The sequence below is a fragment of the Larus michahellis genome, chromosome 3 (genome assembly GCF_964199755.1).
Source record: "Larus michahellis chromosome 3, bLarMic1.1, whole genome shotgun sequence".
In the NCBI taxonomy this organism is placed as follows: domain Eukaryota; kingdom Metazoa; phylum Chordata; class Aves; order Charadriiformes; family Laridae; genus Larus; species Larus michahellis.
In genome coordinates this window covers 127,963,601-127,973,567 of record NC_133898.1, presented here as the reverse complement: position 1 = coordinate 127,973,567, position 9,967 = coordinate 127,963,601, and the positions used below count along the sequence as shown (strand labels likewise).

At 54.9% G+C, this 9,967-nt stretch overlaps 1 long non-coding RNA gene across 1 annotated transcript; it reads right to left on the bottom strand.

Moving 5' to 3' along the window:
• Positions 1-6,861: 6,861 nt before the first annotated feature.
• Positions 6,862-9,003, bottom strand: LOC141740153 (uncharacterized). Its single transcript, XR_012585898.1, has 4 exons — positions 8,934-9,003; positions 8,518-8,605; positions 7,619-7,742; positions 6,862-7,090 (listed from the first exon to the last, which is right to left on the bottom strand). It is a non-coding gene; the product is annotated as an uncharacterized LOC141740153 (long non-coding RNA).
• Positions 9,004-9,967: the final 964 nt, after the last annotated feature.

Genomic DNA, 9,967 nt, shown 5'->3' with positions numbered 1-9,967 from the left:
GTGAGGTTCCGTCCTTATTGCACACACTTTGGACCTGTGTTGTCTTAGTGCTGGCAGCCCTGACTCCACGTCTATCCAGATGCAGCAAAAGCAGGATCGTGTGCTCGATACTGTCCAAGGACAGTGCATGCTTTGCTCTTGGCTGGCTTGGGAGAGCCCTCTGCAAAGCCTGAATGAGTGTCGCAGCACTGAAGGAGCGTTGGCGGGTGCTGGGTGTGCCAGGGCTCATGCAGTCCCACAGCAGGCAGGACCAGACCTTCAAGGGCTTTTCCCTTCCTTCTTGGGCCTCTCCCACAAAGCAGAAATGCAGGAGGGAATTTACCAGGCATTGGCTAGAAAGACATTTGTAACGGATATTTGTTTGGAGAAAGGAGGAAACTCGTTCTTACTCAGGACCTTACCGTTTGCAGCAGTATTGAAATGGTGGACATCTCCCAATACTTGATAAACCATAGCCGCAGGGCCTAAAACTGCACTGTCCCCCTCTTATTCTGCATCCAAGGAAGGTTCCTGTTTCCATGGGGAATGCTACACACAAAACATTAAAGGGATAATCTGGTCTAGCAGCACGTGGTTGCAGAAATGCTCACACCCCCCCATGCATTTCAGGCCAATAAATGGGCTCAGCTTCAAGCTCACCATAGCCACAGCTTCAATGGCAACATGTCTCACCCAGAAGGACTCGTTCACACCAGCGTGGGTGCACACAAGAACAGACCATGGGGAGGAACAGCATGAGGTCATGAGGTCGAGGAAGAGCCATGGTGGCTCCCCAGCTTCATGTCCACCACTGCCTGGACCAGCAGAGCTGGCAAGCAGAGCACTGCCTGCGGCCCAATTCCCTGTCCTGGCTGCACCCTTGCCTTGGAGTCACCTCTGATGGAAAGTCCTTGCCCAGCCCTTGCAGGGATCGTGCCTTGGGGCAATGAGGTGTTGGGACACGCTGCTGAGGCGGCACTAGACCAGAAGGGACCGCTCTGTGCCGCGGGCAACCCACAGAGCCAACAACCCCCTGGGGCTCTCCCATCCCTGCACAGCTCAAAAGATCCTCCAGGGACACCCAAAGAGGAACAGCTGGGTGCAGGGCTGGAACCTGAAAGGAAACCCCTTGCTGACGCACAGAAGAAGCCAGGATTCTGTTGCCAAGAGCTCGCTCTACCATGTGCTCTTGGAAGGGCATGTGGAAAATGCCTTCTCCTCCATCCCCGCTAACCTTTGCATCACTGCAAGTGACGTGGAGACTTTGCGGCACACGGGAAACCCCTCTGATGGGCACTCACCCCTCCCCCACCTCCCTTCTTTCCCTCTCACCTGCAGCACCCTGGATCAACAGGAGGAAGATGGAGAAGAGCAGGTACAGGATCTTCATGGCTGACACCTGTCCCGGGTCTGGACGGGGCTGCGGAGAGGGACACCACGGCGATAAGGACATGGAAGACCCAGGTGGTGCAGAAGCCTGGGCACTCTGCCCAGGATACTAAACTGCAGAGAGCCTACCTCCAACTCAAGCAGATGGTGTTCCCTCTACCTTTGGCTTAAGAACAATTCTGAGCTCCGTACCACTCTGCATGTCTTGCAATGATTCTTTTTTCCCAGACATCTCTGGTGGCCTAATTACATGCATGGATACTTCCAGCAGCTGGCCATGCAGATGAGTCTCGAGTGATGGGAATTGAACAGAGGAGCTGAATGGTCACTTTTCCAGAAAGAGAGCCAGCAATTACCTACCTGATGAAGGCCTTGCTGTTCAGGCAGTAAGAACCCAACAGGAATCGCTGGCGTCCAGCTGCCCTGGGGTGCAAGGAGTACTGTTTTGGCTCAAACGCCTGGGTTTTATACCATTGCTGGGGGGTGGGACGTGCGCTTATTCCTGCTGACCCATCTCCCCTTGGCCAATGAGAAAGCGACCCAGCTGTGTGGGGACGATCCCTCTCTGAAGCAATGGGAGAGGCTGAGGTGCCTCCTGGGGGCTGTTGCAATCTTCACCGTTATCCTCATGCAACACCTCTTGTGACACCCCACCTCACAGCGGGCACACGTGCTGCGGCGCCTTGGCAGGAACTGCCTGGGATGGACAATGCAGAGTGGTTGGGGGAGACACCAGTAGCAAGCAGGGCCATGAAAGGATAAAATATTTCTTTCTTCCTTTCCCATCAGTTTCCTTGGTAAGGAAGTGGTGAGTGCCATGGAGGATTGTACAAAATAGTTTACGTAAAAGAACAGCTTCATCCTTGCATTTGGCATGGCAAGAAGTGACAAGCATAAGGCTACCTTCCTGATGGCTGCTCAGAGATACAAACAGTGAACAGAGACTATGCAAATGAAGTGGGACTAGGGGACTTACTAGGCCTTGGAGGTGTGGACTTGATCAAGAGAGTTTGTGGTTTTATAGGAGTTATGTGATAGTCCATAACATGAGATAGTTCAGTAGTTGCTCACACACACACGAGTGTGTAGACACAGGCAGGTATGGAACCACGCAGGGAACCTAAAGCGTGAGATTTGCTTCTGCAGACAGGTAGAGGTCACTGCCTTTGATGGAGCAGAGCCTATGATGGAGCAGAGCCTTTGATGGAGAAGAGCATTGTCATCGCAGATTGCCTCCAGCTGGGCAGAGAGAAGAAGTCAACCTGCTTACTCCCTGTGGGACTATAAATTTGGACATTTCAGGGCCATAGTGAATAGGACACAGTTCACAGGTCACCTGGAGCCGGACCTGCATGACCTCCTCCTCCTCCTCCTGCCTGCTGAGACAAGTAGTGGTGCAGCGCATCTCCCACATGGCCCACAGCCAGGAGGGCTGCAGCATGCTGGAGCAGGACAAGGAGGAACTTCAGGGCCTCTAGGGCTGGTTGGGAGGGCGGCCCTGGCCATGCCCAACCAAGGGACGCACCACCCAGCACAGCCCTGCACATGAATCCTGTGAGGGATTCCCATGGCTGTCAGGGGCAAGGGACAGCTGTGACCGGCAGGAGCAGGACAGGCCTCCCACTTCCCAGGAGGGACCATCCGTAGAGCACCTCCATCACACCCACAGCAAAGCCCTTGGCCCAGCAGGGACTGGCAGGACCAGTGTCAACACGCCACTGCCAGTTAAGAGCACCCCAGGGACAGCCATGCTTGTGACCCCCAGCATGTCCGGTGCTTCTCCTGACACCAACCCACCACCACCACCAGAGCCAGCAGGCACAAAACACCCTCCACCACAACAGAATAGCCACACGTCCCACACGCTGCAATGCCAAACTGCTCATCTTTATTCAAGCCGGGAAAAGCAGCCTCTGCCCCAATAGCACCAGGTCTGTGATGGGATGGCTCTGGCCCATGAGCACCCGGGCATCAAGCAGGAGCAGCGCTTCCACTCCTGCTGTCACAGCACCTGGGGACGGCAGAGGCAGGGAGGGGAGAGGACATCAGGAGATGGGTCCAGGAGCCGGAAGCAAGGGGGACGTCCTGCTTGCAGAGTTCAGGGTCTCAACCCCAGATGCTGTATGAAGAAAGGAGATGAGCACGTCACCTCTTGTAACTTACTCTTCCCTTCCTCCCACCCTTTCACACCTCCCCTGCAAGGACAAGACAGGTCTATGGTGCAAGAGCATCAGGCTCCACGGAGGTGAGGTTCCGTCCTTATTGCACACACTTTGAACCTGTGTTGTCTTAGTGCTGGCAGCCCTGACTCCACGTCTATCCAGATGCAGCAAAAGCAGGATCGTGTGCTCGATACTGTCCAAGGACAGTGCGTGCTTTGCTCTTGGCTGGCTTGGGAGAGCCCTCTGCAAAGCCTGAATGAGTGTCGCGGCACTGAAGGAGCGTTGGCGGGTGCTGGGTGTGCCAGGGCTCATGCAGTCCCACAGCAGGCAGGACCAGACCTTCAAGGGCTTTTCCCTTCCTTCTTGGGCCTCTCCCACAAAGCAGAAATGCAGGAGAGAATTTACCAGGCACTGGCTGGAAAGAAATTTCTAACGGATATTTCTGTGGAGAAAGGCAGAATCTCTTTCCTTACTCAGTACCTTACCGTTTGCAGCAGTGTTGAAATAGAGGACATCTCCCAAAGTGCCTTCCAGCAGAAAGGCAGGGCCCATAAGTGCAGTATCCCCCTCTTCGCCTGCATTCAGATAATCTTGTTTCCATGGGGAATGCTACACACAAAACATTAAAGGGATAATCTGGTCCAGCAGCACGTGGTTGCAGAAATGCTCACACCCCCCATGCATTTCAGGCCAATAAATGGGCTCAGCTTCAAGCTCACCATAGCCACAGCTTCAATGGCAACATGGCTCACCCAGAAGGACTCGTTCACACCAGCGTGGGTGCACACAAGGACAGACCGTGGGGAGGAACAGCATGAGGTCATGAGGTCGAGGAAGAGCCATGGTGGCTCCCCAGCTTTATGTCCACCACTGCCTGGACCAGCAGAGCTGGCAAGCAGAGCACTGCCTGCGGCCCAATTCCCTGTCCTGGCTGCACCCTTGCCTTGGAGTCACCTCTGATGGAAAGTCCTTGCCCAGCCCTTGCAGGGATCGTGCCTTGGGGCAATGAGGTGTTGGGACACGCTGCTGAGGCGGCACTAGACCAGAAGGGACCGCTCTGTGCTGCGGGCAACCCACAGAGCCAACAACCCCCTGGGGCTCTCCCATCCCTGCACAGCTCAAAAGATCCTCCAGGGACACCCAAAGAGGAACAGCTGGGTGCAGGGCTGGAACCTGAAAGGAAACCCCTTGCTGACGCACAGAAGAAGCCAGGGTTCTGTTGCCAAGAGCTCGCTCTACCATGTGCTCTTGGAAGGGCATGTGGAAAATGCCTTCTCCTCCATCCCCGCTAACCTTTGCATCACTGCAAGTGACGTGGAGACTTTGCGGCACACGGGAAACCCCTCTGATGGGCACTCACCCCTCCCCCACCTCCCTTCTTTCCCTCTCACCTGCAGCACCCTGGATCAACAGGAGGAAGATGGAGAAGAGCAGGTACAGGATCTTCATGGCTGACACCTGTCCCGGGTCTGGACGGGGCTGCGGAGGGGGACACCGCGGCAATAAGGACATGGAGGACCCAGGTGGTGCAGAAGCCTGGGCACTCTGCCCAGGATACTAAACTGCAGAGAGCCTACCTCCAACTCAAGCAGATGGTGTTCCCTCTACCTTTGGCTTAAGAACAATTCTGAGCTCCGTACCGCTCTGCATGTCTTGCAATGATTCTTTTTTCCCAGACATCTCTGGTGGCCTAATTACATGCATGGATACTTCCAGCAGTTGGCCATGCAGATGAGTCTCGAGTGATGGGAACTGAACAGAGGAGCTGAATGGTCACTTTTCCAGAAAGAGAGCCAGCAATTACCTACCTGATGAAGGCCTTGCTGTTCAGGCAGTAAGAACCCAACAGGAATCGCTGGCGTCCAGCTGCCCTGGGGTGCAAGGAGTACTGTTTTGGCTCAAACGCCTGGGTTTTATACCATTGCTGGGGGGTGGGACGTGCGCTTATTCCTGCTGACCCATCTCCCCTTGGCCAATGAGAAAGCGACCCAGCTGTGTGGGGACGATCCCTCTCTGAAGCAATGGGAGAGGCTGAGGTGCCTCCTGGGGGCTGTTGCAATCTTCACCGTTATCCTCATGCAACACCTCTTGTGACACCCCACCTCACAGCGGGCACACGTGCTGCAGCGCCTTGGCAGGAACTGCCTGGGATGGACAATGCAGAGTGGTTGGGGGAGACACCAGTAGCAAGCAGGGCCATGAAAGGATAAAATATTTCTTTCTTCCTTTCCCATCAGTTTCCTTGGTAAGGAAGTGGTGAGTGCCATGGAGGATTGTACAAAATAGTTTACGTAAAAGAACAGCTTCATCCTTGCATTTGGCATGGCAAGAAGTGACAAGCATAAGGCTACCTTCCTGATGGCTGCTCAGATACAAACAGTGAACAGAGACTATGCAAATGAAGTGGGACTAGGGGACTTACTAGGCCTTGGAGGTGTGGATTTGATCAAGAGAGTTTGTGGCTTTATAGGAGTTATGTGATAGTCCATAACATGAGATAGTTCAGTAGTTGCTCACACACACACGAGTGTGTAGACACAGGCGGGTATGGAACCACGCAGGGAACCTAAAGCGTGAGGTTTGCTTCTGCAGACAGGTAGAGGTCACTGCCTTTGATGGAGCAGAGCCTATGATGGAGCAGAGCCTTTGATGGAGAAGAGCATTGTCATCGCAGATTGCCTCCAGCCGGGCAGAGAGAAGAAGTCAACCTGCTTACTCCCTGTGGGACTATAAATTTGGACATTTCAGGGCCATAGTGAATAGGACACAGTTCACAGGTCACCTGGAGCCGGACCTGCATGACCTCCTCCTCCTGCCTGCTGAGACAAGTAGTGGTGCAGCGCATCTCCCACATGGCCCACAGCCAGGAGGGCTGCAGCATGCTGGAGCAGGACAAGGAGGAACATCAGGGCCTCTAGGGCTGGTTGGGAGGGCGTCCCTGGCCATGCCCAACCAAGGGACGCACCACCCAGCACAGCCCTGCACATGAATCCTGGGAGGGATTCCCATGGCTGTCAGGGGCAAGGGACAGCCGTGACTGGCAGGAGCAGGACAGGCCTCCCACTTCCCAGGAGGGACCATCCGTAGAGCACCCCCATCACACCCACAGCAAAGCCCTTGGCCCAGCAGGGACCGGCAGGACCAGTGTCAACACGCCACTGCCAGTTAAGAGCACCCCAGGGACAGCCATGCTTGTGACCCCCAGCATGTCCCGGTGCTTCTCCTGACACCAACCCACCACCACCACCAGAGCCAGCAGGCACAAAACACCCTCCACCACAACAGAAGAGCCACACGTCCCACACGCTGCAATGCCAAACTGCTCATCTTTATTCAAGCCGGGAAAAGCAGCCTCTGCCCCAACAGCACCAGGTCTGTGATGGGATGGCTCTGGCCCACGAGCACCCGGGCATCAAGCAGGAGCAGCGCTTCCACTCCTGCTGTCACAGCACCTGGGGACGGCAGAGGCAGGGAGGGGAGAGGACATCAGGAGATGGGTCCAGGAGCCAGAAGCGAAGGGGACGTCCTGCTTGCAGAGTTCAGGGTCTCAACCCCAGATGCTGTATGAAGAAAGGAGATGAGCACGTTACCTCTTGTAACTTACTTTTCCCTTCCTCGCACCCTTTCACACCTCCCCTGCAAGGACAAGACAGGTCTATGGTGCAAGAGCTTCAGGCTCCACGGAGGTGAGGTTCCGTCCTTATTGCACACACTTTGAACCTGTGTTGTCTTAGTGCTGGCAGCCCTGACTCCACGTCTATCCAGATGCAGCAAAAGCAGGGTCATGTGCTCGATACTGTCCAAGGACAGTGCGTGCTTTGCTCTTGGCTGGCTTGGGAGAGCCCTCTGCAAAGCCTGAATGAGTGTCGCGGCACTGAAGGAGCGTTGGCGGGTGCTGGGTGTGCCAGGGCTCATGCAGTCCCACAGCAGGCAGGACCAGACCTTCAAGGGCTTTTCCCTTCCTTCTTGGGCCTCTCCCACAAAGCAGAAATGCAGGAGAGAATTTACCAGGCACTGGCTGGAAAGAAATTTCTAACGGATATTTCTGTGGAGAAAGGCAGAATCTCTTTCCTTACTCAGTACCTTACCGTCTGCAGCAGTGTTGAAATGGTGGACATCTCCCAAAGTGCCTTCCACCAGGAAGGCAGGGCGCATAAGTGCAGTATCCCCCTCTTCGCCTGCATTCAGATAATCTTGTTTCCATGGGGAATGCTACACACAAAACATTAAAGGGATAATCTGGTCTAGCAGCACGTGGTTGCAGAAATGCTCACACCCCCCCATGCATTTCAGGCCAATAAATGGGCTCAGCTTCAAGCTCACCATAGCCACAGCTTCAATGGCAACATGGCTCACCCAGAAGGACTCGTTCACACCAGCGTGGGTGCACACAAGGACAGACCGTGGGGAGGAACAGCATGAGGTCGAGGAAGAGCCATGGTGGCTCCCCAGCTTCATGTCCACCACTGCCTGGACCAGCAGAGCTGGCAAGCAGAGCACTGCCTGCGGCCCAATTCCCTGTCCTGGCTGCACCCTTGCCTTGGAGTCACCTCTGATGGAAAGTCCTTGCCCAGCCCTTGCAGGGATCGTGCCTTGGGGCAATGAGGTGTTGGGACACGCTGCTGAGGCGGCACTAGACCAGAAGGGACCGCTCTGTGCCGCGGGCAACCCACAGAGCCAACAACCCCCTGGGGCTCTCCCATCCCTGCACAGCTCAAAAGATCCTCCAGGGACACCCAAAGAGGAACAGCTGGGTGCAGGGCTGGAACCTGAAAGGAAACCCCTTGCTGACGCACAGAAGAAGCCAGGGTTCTGTTGCCAAGAGCTCGCTCTACCATGTGCTCTTGGAAGCGCATGTGGAAAATGCCTTCTCCTCCATCCCCGCTAACCTTTGCATCACTGCAAGTGACGTGGAGACTTTGCGGCACACGGGAAACCCCTCTGATGGGCACTCACCCCTCCCCCACCTCCCTTCTTTCCCTCTCACCTGCAGCACCCTGGATCAACAGGAGGAAGATGGAGAAGAGCAGGTACAGGATCTTCATGGCTGACACCTGTCCCGGGTCTGGACGGGGCTGCGGAGGGGGACACCGCGGCAATAAGGACATGGAGGACCCAGGTGGTGCAGAAGCCTGGGCACTCTGCCCAGGATACTAAACTGCAGAGAGCCTACCTCCAACTCAAGCAGATGGTGTTCCCTCTACCTTTGGCTTAAGAACAATTCTGAGCTCCGTACCGCTCTGCATATCTTGCAATGATTCTTTTTTCCCAGACATCTCTGGTGGCCTAATTACATGCATGGATACTTCCAGCAGTTGGCCATGCAGATGAGTCTCGAGTGATGGGAATTGAACAGAGGAGCTGAATGGTCATTTTCCAGAAAGAGAGCCAGCAATTACCTACCTGATGAAGGTCTTGCTGTTCAGGCAGTAAGAACCCAACAGGAATCGCTGGCGTCCAGCTGCCCTGGGGTGCAAGGAGTACTGTTTTGGCTCAAACGCCTGGGTTTTATACCATTGCTGGGGGGTGGGACATGCGCTTATTCCTGCTGACCCATCTCCCCTTGGCCAATGAGAAAGCGACCCAGCTGTGTGGGGACGATCCCTCTCTGAAGCAATGGGAGAGGCTGAGGTGCCTCCTGGGGGCTGTTGCAATCTTCACCGTTATCCTCATGCAACAGCTCTTGTGACACCCCACCTCACAGCAGGCACACGGGCTGTGGTGGCTTGCTGAAAAATCTTTGGGATGCACAAAGTAACTGGTTGGTGCAAACACCAACCAGCACTAGCCTGGTCCCAAAAGAAAGGAGTCCTTCTTTGTCTCTTCTCATCAGATTGAATACTCAGCTAGCATGTGATGTGCAAGAACATGTGAAATATTGAAAATCTTCCCACCTCTAGACACTGCTAGAACCCTTTCTTCTGGAACAAGATGTCTGTGCACCTGACCATGACACTATCTCCCTGCTGTCTCTTCAGAGAAAGTGAGAGGAACACCAGGGTACTCGTTAAGGTCTGTAAACCAGGTGATCCAACAAATCTGTGTCTCCTCCTAAAGCAATGCAAGGTGAAGTAATATAAGATGGACGTAGCCATCGCTTGTGAAGCCAATGCGTTTGATGCCCTTCTTGCAATCGAGAAAAGGGCAAGTGTAGGGTGCTGCACCTGGGGAGGAATAACCCCACGCACCAGTACAGGCTGGGGGGCTGACCTGCTGGAGAGCAGCTCAGTGGAAAGAGACCTGGGAGTCCTGGTGGACAACAGGATGACCATGGGTCAGCAAGGTGCCCTTGTGGCCAAGAAGGCCAATGGATGCTGGGGGGCATCAAGAAGAGTGTGGCCATCAGGTCGAGGGAGTCATCCTCCCCCTGTACTCCGCCTTGATGAGGCCACACCTGGAGTGGTTGGTCCAGTTCTTCTGGGCTCCCCGGTTCAAGA